Genomic DNA, 12,195 nt, shown 5'->3' on the forward strand with positions numbered 1-12,195 from the left:
TGTAGTCGATGTGATCTTGCCATGAAAGGTTAGCAGAAGTGATAATGCCAAGGTATTTGTAGGACGAAACTTGCGTTAGGCGAACACCGTTAAGTAAGTAGTCACACGGTAAGATGTGATTTGAATGACAAGCAATTCTCATTGACATACACTTGGCAGGGTTAAGTGATCTGCAGCAGAGAATAAGTTGTTAGTAAAGGCGAGTAGTTGAGTTTCACATGAGTAATTTTTTCTGAAGCCGTGTTGGTGCATACTAAAAAAAGAATTAGTTTCGAGGAAGGACACCATATGACGGTATATGACATGTTCCACGAGTTTGCACGGTATACTGGTTAATGAAATGGGTCTATAATTATTGGGACAATGAGTGTCACCTGATCTGTGCAGAGGCACCACCTTTCCCCCCTTCCAGTCGTTCGGGAGCGTACAGGATTCTAATGATTGTGCAAAAATCTTCGACAATATTATAGATGAATACACTTCGGTGTTCTTCAAAAATTAGGGGTTAATGCCATCATCACCTGGAGAAGAGGAAAGCTTCATATTTTGAATTAATTTCATTACGCCTGCCTAGTCAATAACTATTGGACCCATCGGAATAAAATCATAAACCGGAACATAGGGAAACATACATGGCGTGCTGTTAACAAACGACGATGAGAATGCAGAGTTCAAAACAACGCAGCAGTTTTCCCTAGGAACTACCGATTCGCTATCCGTAGCAACTTTAATTGGTTTCCTTTCACTTCCGCTCACAACGTGCCAAAACTTACGCAGATTAGTTTCCAGTAGCGATGGAAGGGTTTGATTAAAAAAAGTATGTTTGGCGAGAGACAGTGCACGTGCGTACTCATCCTCTGCACAATGATAAGCTGCCCATCTCTCTGAAATCGTTGATATCTTGGCTCGTCGAAAAATTTTTTTGTTTGATAACCGTTTTAATGTTGGTGTATACCAAGGTGACTGTGTATTTCTAATTTTACGAAGGGGTATGTAACGGATAGTAAGCTCAGTTACTTTCGATTTAAACAAACACCAATTACCTTCCAACGATTGCTCAGAAAATTTTTGAAGAAAATCTGATAAAAATATCTCGAGTTCATTATTAATCCCAGTGTAGTCAGCCCTACTATAGTTTCTAAATACCTTTGAAGCTGCACATTTGCGAGGCGAACTGTTCGGAATATTAAAGTGAATGACGGAATGATCGCTTACGCCTGGAAAAACTGAAAGTGATTGTACAAGATCTGGATGGGTAGTGAATACTAGGTCAAGGACAGTGGCACTTGTCCGAGTTGTACGGGTTGGACATTTCACGAGCTGAGTCAAGTTAAAATCCGAGCATGTAGTAAGAAAGGAATTGCACTCAAGAGAGCCGAAGCTTGCTACGGGAATAGGTGCATCCCAGGAAACGCCAGGGAAATTAAAATCACCAAGAACAAAAATGGGCAATGATGGATACCTTACGTGTAATGTATTCAAAGCATCATATAGATCAGAAGAAAATCCAGAAGGTGAATTAAGGGGGCGATAACAAGCGCAAAAAATTACGTCCTTGTGGTTCAGACGAATGCGCACAGAAGTTAATTCTAGAGGCGAGGCAAGCGACACACCAAAAGAAACCAACTCGTCGCAAACCGCTATCAAAACGCCACCCCCAGACCGAGTTCCCCTGTCACATCTGTAGAACCGATACTTCTTTTGGCAATTTAAAATCTCACTATTGTCTACTTTTGCGGATAGCCAAGTTTCCGTCAAGACCACTACATCAGCAAGACATGCGTCAATTAAAGAAGACAAGGCGTCGCGCTTGTTGATAACGCTCCTGACGTTACAGAGCAAAAAAGAAAAATCACGTACTAAGGAGGCACTGGACATAGTAGGCGAGGGAAGATTACGATCACCACCCTTCGCCGACCGCTAAAGTGATGTGGGTGCACTGGGCACACCCTCAGACCTTGGTGATTGTTGCACCAAATTACGGGAGGGTCGTGGTCGAGAGAGCTCTGAGATCTGGTCTAGCTCTTGGTCATAAAAATAACACTTATCATTTACATACAACTTGTTATAAGTAAGTTTAAAGGTGGAACTCTGAGTCTTTCCAAATTCGATTAGGTTCCTTCGAGCCAAGCGTGTCGCAGGACAAAAATCTTCGCTAATGCTGATGCAGTTCAACTTTAGCTTGGCTCTGAGCTGCATCACCTGGTCCTTTGTTTTAAAAGACGAAAATTTGACAATCACTGGTCTAGATTTGTTTGCAAAAAACTGTCCCAATCTATGAGCACGCTCGACGTCAAATGACAGCGTGTTGGCAGTCAACTCAGCTGAACCCCTGTCGAAGCAGAGCGCTAACGCGTTTTTAACCTTTTCTTCCTCCCGTGACCACGTTTCAGACACGCTGTCAGGAGTTCCGTTGAAAAGTAGATTGTTTCGCCTGGATTGATCCTCCATTTCATTCAGTCGTGAGTGCAAGGCGGCATTAACATTCCTCTGATCTGTTTTCCCGTCGCAGTGCATCCAGTTCACCCTCCATTGTTCCCGCTTTATTCTCAACAGACGTAAGTCTTTCCCCGATATTTGTAATTTTGTTGTCGATTGTTTTTTGGCTTTGTTTTACTTCATCAATGGAACTTTCTAGCTCTGTTTGACCCGTCTCAAACCTTTGCGACCGAGAATTCAGTTCGTTCAACAGGTGAAGCATCTGCGTGAACTGGGCCAACTGCTCTGCACTCATAGACCAGGATTTGGTTCAACGTCGCCACAACAAAGAAGGGACCGAAAAAAAGAAGCGGAAGTCGCAACACAAGACTGCAAGTGGCGTGGGCAGGTCAGCAGCAATAAAAAACGATTGTATGGATGCCATTTAATTGCTAAATTTTGCTGGGAGTCTATGGGGCAAAATGTTTGTTTTAACTCTGGTCATAAGAGCCCATTAGTGTGCTTGAATCGTTTACGCAAGATATAAATAATTGTTGTTTTCACATGACGTCAATCCGCCATTTTGTTGTTAGCTTGTTTTTTCAAACAAATTTACTAATATGAAGGATCACATCGCAACGTGTTGAGGGTATGTCAGCGTGGTAAAACTTACCGTAGAATACCGTGCATCCGCCCATACCACATTAAGCGCCCATTCCCAAATTTGTAAAATCTGAGAAAATATGCACAGTACATTGATATGTAGAATTGATGACCGGACAAGGGCCCATTTTTTCATGATTATCTCAAAATCTTGAGTGGGCGCTTGCCCGCTATTTTACGGTATAAGCTTCTGTGCTCTACGCACTTAAGGGGTCATATAGATCCTTGGAAGGCTCGCCTTCGGCACACGCCAAACAGCTCACAACAACAAAATGGAGACAAAATTACGTCGGTGAAAACACCCTATAGTCACCAGTTTTGTTCCAATAAGTTAAGCATTTATTTAACACAAAACATAGTAAATTCTGCCATCTTGGACGCTGCTGCTTGTCTGACAACCCTGCTTTCTCCTCTCGACGTTCGCGATTCCCGGAGCGAGAAGAAAGCGAGAAGGGCTACACCAAGGCATTCGTTGCTTGCAATGGGAGGCGAGAGGAAAGTCGTATGGAGCAACTGAGTTGCAACAGAGAAGGCGTCTGCTCCTGTGGAGGCAACATTGGCACACATCCTTTCTCTCAGGCGCCACCATTAAATTGCACACACTCCCCAGGATTTGAGTTGTGCCCACCCTCACTAGAGTCTCCCTATTCCGACATCTCTGCGCACGAGCGGTGCAGTCAGCATTACACGGTTGTGTCTTCTAGAAGTGCTCGCGGCCCCTTCCCGAGAGCAGCGGTGGCAACGGGCCAAGCTCAGCCAAATCTTCACGCACAATGTTAAGAGCTGTGCATTCTAGGTAAATCGCCATCTTTGCATCTGTGATAGCCAACATGCTTATATCTGGGCAGCGCCATCTGTATACTCATAGCCTCCTCTATACTTGCAAAGCATGGCAGTTCGACGACGGAACCATAGTGTGCCCGGTCGCAGATTTGGAGTGCGAGAGGAACCTGGTATTCAGCGTACAGCTTTTGTAGTGGAGATGACCCCAAAAACATGGTTTTCCAACCCAACAAGATAAGCAGGAACGCGAGGAGCATGAGCAGACATTCCATCGCTTAGGAGAAGTGTTTTGGCGTCTCGCCGCAGCGGGGCACCTGTTACACAACTCTCCTGTCATCCATTGTCTGCCGCTCTACCTTTTCATTTTTGGCGGCCGCGTCTCGTGACGATCTGCCAGGCCTTGTCAGTATAGAGGAGGCTATGGCATACTCTATGCATGCAGGACGGAAAAAAAGACAATGGGATCGTTCTTTGCCTAAGAGAAGCTTTTAGGAATTTTTTCCTGCTCGATGCTTCTAGATGCGGCAAGCAAGCTGTCGTGCAATTTGTGAACAATTAATAGACCCCCTTAAAATTTCGCCCTCTTACGTTTGATTCCGAAATGCGGCAGACCTAGCACAGAAAGAGCGATAAAAACAGCCAGTCTATCAATAGACTGATCTCACCCAGTGTTCGGCACATGCGTGAAGCCGCCACAACTTTAGTCCACAGGAGACGGGCGGCAATGCCCAAGATGTCTCATGCTTTGCACGTGCAGAACTCCAGCAAAGTTGTGGCATGTGCAGAAAGACTGAAGTTCCCTTAATGCCTTGCGGCAGCAGTGTCTCAGCTAAACTGGCTGGCAAAATGGGTCTATTGCAGTGCTTCTCAACCATTGATGTTTTGCGAACCCCTCATGGATCGGCGGAGATGATGGAGAACCTCATTTGTGGTGAGGGGAACGGAAAGGTATAGGTTAATTATGATAATGGTTTAATAAGTGGATATAACTAGGGTTCAAAGTTTTCGGTTTAGACCGATAAAAGTATGTTGAATCCATTTTTGGAAATTCGGTTTTAACCGAAAAAGGTCCGTTTGTAGGTTCGGCGTTTTTCCTTTAAAGTGCGAAAAGTATGGTGGGGGAGAGGGGGAGGGCTTTGTAAGGTTTGACATTGTGCGACGCCTTCGTAATTGCCCTCTTCCAAGGTTCAACATGCAACAAAAGAGGTCTTGGATTGGCCTTCGCGGGACGTCTGTGTCCTTTCTGTTATCAGGCTTAGTGTATCAAATTCCCGGTCCTAAAAGGAAAGGTTTGGATGTGAACTAGTATAAGGTTTTTAGCTTCATGCACTTCAGAGGTCATCGAGGAAAGTCGTTAATACCTTTCTTAACACACTCTCTTAAACTTCCCTGTGGTTAAAAACAAAAATACAATGTCTTTGTTTTTTTTGCCATTCCACTGGTCATTGTACGGTCATGGCCTCAGACGGTCACGTCGTCAGAATGGGAAGGAAAAAGAAGGGCGCTAAAGATTTTGCCCGCGAATTCCTGACGGAACTTGTAGCGAAGACGACGCATGTATATCCGTCATTATTTTTTGAGCGGTCGCAAATATCACAGCTACAAGGATCATCTGATCCGGTGTCCGATTGTGTTTCTTTCATATTCACCGAAAAAAAACTGTAAACTTTTTAGGAATAAATATACACCGAAAAAAAAAAAAAAACGAAAATTAAATTTTAAAATAAACACCGAAAAATGCACGCCGAATTTCGAAAAAATAAAAACCGAAAACGCGGAACTTTAGATATAGCTAAGGGCTGGGATAAAGTAGACTTCTCTCATTGACATACACATGAGAAAGCTCGCCCGAAAATTGGAATGTTTCTTCTCAATCGGATACAAGACTTTTTATTGCCGGGCTTGACCGACGAGGCAGAGCTTCGCGGAACCCTAGATTGCCTTTGCGGGCCCCCATTTGAGTGCCCCTGGTCTATTGTATAGACCAGGGGTGGCCAGGCTGCGGCTCTTTGCGTGTTAAAGTGCAGCTCGCGGCACCCGCCTCCAACCTCCCCCCTCCCAGTCACACGAGCACTTCCCCAAAAAGAGAAATGGAACGCGTTTTAGATAGAAAAACAGGTTGCGGTCTGGTAGTTTTGTGCTACTGATACCTTACGCACAGTTGGACTGCTTTTGACTTGGATATACTGAAAGTAGTTAGAGTTTCGTTTATTGCTATGAACAAAAGTTTGCCCCCCCCCCTTTTCCGCGGCTCTTGGAAGTTTCGTGGTTTTGTTTGCCGCTCTTAGGCTGGGTCAGCCTGGCTACCCCTGGTATAGACTATAGTCTCTTGGAAGCGAGCATTTTTTTTTTAGTTACAGACTTGCCAGCTTGTTGCTGCGTTTTGTACATGCCACTTTGCAGTATTTTTAGGTCGACCATAAGAGGGCATACTTTTTGAAGGGGTCTACACTAGAAAAAATAGAGCAGGCCTCAGCGGGCCCATGCTAATGAGCGTCGCGCCGTGCCAGCTGTCTGAAATGGATACTGGACAGCAAGCAGGCTCAGGTCCAAGAGAGGACTGGCCGGGCTCCTAAATACCGGTCCGTGCAGACCTAGTGTGAGCCCCGTTCCAAGCAGGTCTGGATAGCTCAGCATAAGCACACCCGGCAAGATGTCACATTGGCCACCGACCGTTGGTTCTGTGTTCTGGGACGTCGCCACCTTGTACGGCACCTCACTATATCGCCATTCTCTTTTTTTCAACATTATTTTATTTAACACGCTGCCCCTGCAGGCTAGGCCAAATCTTCAGCCAATCGGCGTTGACTGCCAGCTAACGGCAGCAAAGTTTCTCCGCCTCGAAGCAACCATCACCGTTTTTCCTTGCTGTGGGCTTACAGCGACGAAAAGCTTTAGGATCGCTGCGAGGTGGAGAACCATGCGCTCGTAAATGGAGCTTTTTTTCAATGCCGATTCGACGCCGCTCACACAGTAGGAAGCTCACATTGCAGTAGGCCTTGCCCGCTGATACGGTATGTCGGGCAAAAGCAAACTGTGCCAACACTTACCTGAGAGGAAGTGCTTTCTTGAACATACTTGATACTTGTCGAGATCTTTCCGACTCCTTTCGCACTCGCGTGTTCATACTTTTGGGAGCGAAAAAAAAAAAATGCAAGTCCACAACCTTTTTCTCCTCTTCCTTTTTTTTTTTTTTTTCTTTTCAACTACGTCTTAGTGCGGCAGACGATCGTCACAAGTCATTTTGCTTGCACTGCAAAGAGCGGTATCGGGGGGGGGGGGGGGGGGGGGGGGGGGGCTCTACAAAAGACATATGGCGGATGGCCTAGCTACGCCACTGCTTCACCGTCATGTTTGGGTGAAGTGAGCCAGTGTGCAGGGACAAGCTTTTGAGATTTTTTGGACTGCACGCTTGTTTGGCTTTTTGGGCTTTTTGGGACACGACAAGGGAATCAGTCATTGGCCCCATGGTTGCCACCTGTTTTATTGTGAATGTGGTACGATTGTTTAGTCTGGCTAACTGATAAACTTGACTAGTACCTCGGTTTTCGTTAAAGTGGCCAGTAAATGCATACTCATAATGTACTCCTTTTTTAAGAAAAAATTGGTGAACTTTGAGACTTCCCTTTAATTTGACCAGCGGAATGTTTGTATGTTTCTTATTTCCAGTTAATATTACAAGAGCGTTTATATGGTTCTTGCACCCGAAATTGACGCACAACCTTTTTGACTTTCTTGCACTCGTAAAGGCTGTCCAAACGGGACACTTAAAACGCAAGAAGCGACATTTCGCCGGCACATAAAGTAAATTTAAAGTCTGGCCGTCCGCCTTCCGCTTGGACATCAACCACGTGAACGTCACAGCTTTCTCCCTCTCCCCCTCCACATTTCTGTGACGTTGGTGCAAGTCAGACTCAGCGTCGCAGGTTGCCTACCAATAGTGTGCCTCTATCTGTTCTGCCGCGGCCACAGTTGCCACGGGAGGAGGGTCGAAGAGGTAACTCTGTGGTATGCATCTCGTGCAAAGAGGCTTTGCCTCCGCGCCGTCGTGTCCTTCCCGACTTGAGCAGCCTTGGAGGCCTTAATGGTAGAGAAAAACGCGTGTGAGCGACAGTACGGACCCACGTGACGACATCGCTCTGGGCCTCCTCCGTCAAGGGTAGAAACAGAGGGAAGCTTTCTTTCCTGACAAAAAGAATTCTGATGAAAGTGGACGCAGCGAACCGGCGCACACCATGTGGCGAAGTTATGTGGCTTTACAAGTTTTGAGGTGTCCCGCTTGGACAGACGTTTAGGTGCACCTCTTATTTCATGGCGGCAGCGGTGTTCCTAATTTACGCCCTTGTCATCTCTGTAGACAGATTTGGACGAGACGCTTCTAGGTCCCGAAAGCAAGGGCTCTGGCTGCGAGGGCCGCGGCAATCTGCGAACTTCTGGATGGCAGAAGACAGGCCCCACTTCCATTTTTGTGTTTTGAGAATGTGCGGCCACTACTGTCTGCCACGGCAAGGGCCGAGAATTGCTACTGGTTTGGGTCGTTGTTTGTGTGCCTCGAAAGGGCAATGTCTGCACGAAGTTCGGTATACGCCGTAGTTCGCTCTGTCTTTTATCTCTGTTCTGCAGGTCCGCCATAGTCGCTGACGAACATTTGTGAAAAGGCAGTTTACATCAGCGTTGAGCAATATACACTGGCCAGGGAACCCAGAAACAACAAAGAATTAAATTTTGGAAGTTTGCATTCCAACTAATGAATACATCTGCAATGCAGAAGGAAAAGACCGCGGATTTTTTGACGTGCACAAGAGGCCCTAGTTACACGGTACCTTCGCCGCAATAAGCTCCCGTCATATTGCGGCGTGTCTGTTCACAACACGTTTGAAGCGAGACATGAAGCACAGCATGAGACCATTGGTGCCATCCTCTCAATTGCCTGTATGAACAGGTTCCAATGGGCTGTCGGGTAGGACCACGTGACTTTTGCAAGAAGACGAAGAGAAGCGGCAAATTTTTTTCTGCAGTCATGTGGTCTAGAAAGAAATGTCCATCTGTGGTACGTCACCTTTTGACATGTTGCCCATTTTTTACTTATTGAGACATGCACAAAACTCAGTCTAACCAGAAGTTGTTATCGGTACAGGCAGTTGGCTTTGGTTGCACATTGTTTGGGCTGTGGTATTGTTGTAAATTCTAGTTTGGGGTTCAGATTTTACACACAAACGGCTAAAACAGCAAAAGGAGCTTCTTGACGACGCCCCATTACTACAGCTGTGACGAATCTTCATAAAACACCATTGTAAATTAAACCTATTCTCACCAGAGACTTATTTCAAAAAATAAAAAAGGCTGTGTTCTTTCTGCATCCTATCCATTCTTATTACAAAAGGTAAGAAATAATGCACTCCAGTATAACAAAGGAACCTTCTATCATTATCAATGATGAATTTGTTTAGCTATGCAATCACTTTTTCATTTTTAAAGTGATATACTAACAGATGTTGGCATCTGCTCCAAACCAATATTTTTCCTGCTACAGAACCTGCTACAAAATGTCAAATGCTGCTTCCATCACCAATTACGAAGAGCTAAAATAAACTTGCCAGGGAGGCTGACATATCTGCAATCAAAAAAAGATTCACAAGCCGCTACGCCATGTAGGGTCCTGGCCAATAAACAATAATGACAGAGCAAGGCACTGCAGTAATACATGGAGAGGCAATTGCAAGAGCTGGTATGTACACAAGTGATGATACTCAACACAGTAGATTTGCTTTCCCACTTCACATTTCTTAGGTAAACAAGTATTGGAAATGCAATAAAACATTAGGCAAGTCTTTAAAACAAAATAAATTATCCACAGGTATCACGGAACACAAATCCTTCACCCACCCTTGTGATGTTCGTTCAGATGGCACTTCCTCGCAAATGTCTTTTCACAAACCACACACTTGTACGGCCTCTTACGTTTGTGCATGCTGTCATGATCCAACAGGCTGGAAGTACGTGCAAATGCCTCCCACACGTGCTGCACTTGTATGGTCTTTCACCCGTATGAGCCCTCCTGTGAGACAGCAAGTGAGAACTTTGTGCAAATACCTTGTGACAGACGTTGCACCGAAACGGCTATTCGCCCGTGTGAGTCCTCATGTGAACCTGCAAGGTGGCATCCTGGGAAAACGCTCTCCGGGAGACACAACAGTTGAATGGCCTCTTTCACGTGTGCGTTCTTTCGTGGGCGATGAAATGCTGTACACGACGACTGGCATAAGGGCGGAAGCGACACTGGTGCACGTCTCTTTGCTGTGGCCGATGCTTGGAGTGCTGCCATGTTGCCGTCTTTGACATTGACGTGGTTCTGATTGTCCCACCATTTGCTCTCGAGTGGCACTGCTCGCAAGAAAGAAAAAAAAGTTTGGGAATGCTGAGTTATTTATTAAAGCAGTAGCTCCTCAAAGGCTACAATGGCACAAAATGTGGAGGTCAATCGATCCTTAAAGGGCCCATGAAACGATTTTTGGGTTGGCATAAATCATTTTAGATTGGGATTTTACTAATAGCACATCGTTCAGTGGACCAAAAAATAAAAGGTAGAAAGTCAAAAGCCTGACTTTCAGTGCGAAAATTTGAAAACAGAACGGACTATTTCGTACCTCCTCCCCTTCGCAACCTGTCTGCCTTTTCACTGTGATACATCCGCGGTCCCAAAAGCGTGTCATCGGGTCCAAACTGACGTCAGACGCAACCGGACCTCGCTTATTCCCTTCACCCCTAAGCTGACATTGTGGTGGAAGCTACGCGCTTGCCGGACCAATCAACCGCCTCCCTTTCATCACCTGACTTCATTTTCTGCAGCCACATTTGCCACGCTCTCGTGGCAAGTGTGGCTGGCCCAACGAGCACGTGGCTTCAACAGCACTGTCAGCTTCGGAATGAACGGGGTGGGTAAAGCAACTTTTGTCTGAATTTTGAGCGACGGGCTAATCTTCTAGGGGGAGAATGGATGTGTCCGGATTACGCAAACGAGAGTGCGAGCAAGAGGGGATTCCCCCTTTTCGTCTTCTTTAACTGTTTGGTGGAATGCGCGATTTATGAGTTGAGGAGGAAAGCTAAACAGGAAAAAGTTGGATAAGCGTTTCATGACCCCTTTAACCGCTAAACAATCTTAAAAAAAAGAATGTTGCTTACAATTTTCTGTAACACCGAATTAGAGCGGAGCTCTTGAGGAGGAGGAGGGAAGGGAGGGGAGCGTATACCCCTCCTCCCACCTCACCTCCTCACCCTGCCTGCTACTCCTCCATCCAAGCGTCGCCGGCGTCGGAGTAACCGTGAGGTCATGTGACCTCACGGAGGTCATGCGTTGTCACTGGGGTCACGTGACCTCACGGTTACGGCGACGGCGCTCAAGCCGGAAACGGGCGCCTAAGAGCTGCGCTCTAAGAAAAAGACGAATTTGTAAGGTCAAGGAGTTAGGCAAATCGTTAATACAGATAGAAAAAAAGAAGCGGGCCCAGCACACTACCCTGAGGGATACCGGAGGTGATGGGAACAGGGTCAGAATGACGGTTGTTAGCGATAGTGTACTGGGTCCTGTTATATAAAAAGTCTTTAATCCATTTGAATACATGCGGGTCAATATTTAGTGCAGATAATTTTGAGAGCAAACGCTGATGAGGAACGCGATCAAATGCCTTAGAAAAGTCGAGAAAAATAGCATCAGTAACCTCATTGCTGTCCAAATTAGTGTGAATATGATGTAAGAAACCAGCTAGCTGTGTCTCACAAGACAGTCCTTTTCTAACACCATGTTCATGAGGTGAAAAGAAATGATTGTTCTAAAGAAAAGTAACGAGGTTAGTATAGATTACATGTTCAAGTAATTTACATGAAACACTGGTTATAGATATTGGCCCGTAGTCATTAGCAGATAATTTATCACCATCTTTGAAGACAGGAACGACCCGCCCGATTTTCCAATCATTGGGCAGCCTCTAGCAATGACTGGGAAAATATTTCGGATAGTAAGACACAGCTAATGTCCCTAGTACACTTCAGTAATTTCGAGCTAATGCCGTCTTCACCAGCGGATGTAGAAAGTTTAGAGCTGTTAATAAGGTTAAGAACACCGTCTGGTGTAATGTTTACGTTAGGCATGTTATTGCTTAAATACGAAGGAAAGGAAGGGATTGCCCCCAGTGGTTCCTGAGTAAACACGGCACCAAAAGTCATATTCAACAGCGAAGCACACCCTTCCTCAGATACAATGTTTCCGTTATCAGTTAAGTGAAGTGCGGCATTAGCTTTTGGATTAACCACCTCCCAAAATTTTCTTGGGTT

General features: G+C 45.6%; 1 pseudogene; it reads right to left on the reverse strand.

Annotated features, from left to right (window-relative positions):
* Positions 1-8,180: 8,180 nt before the first annotated feature.
* On the reverse strand, positions 8,181-10,321 carry LOC120850199 (annotated as a pseudogene).
* Between the last annotated feature and the right edge of the window lie 1,874 nt (positions 10,322-12,195).

Source organism: Ixodes scapularis, unplaced genomic scaffold (genome assembly GCF_016920785.2).
Source record: "Ixodes scapularis isolate PalLabHiFi unplaced genomic scaffold, ASM1692078v2 PGA_scaffold4__175_contigs__length_147842914, whole genome shotgun sequence".
Taxonomy (NCBI): Eukaryota; Metazoa; Arthropoda; class Arachnida; order Ixodida; family Ixodidae; genus Ixodes; species Ixodes scapularis.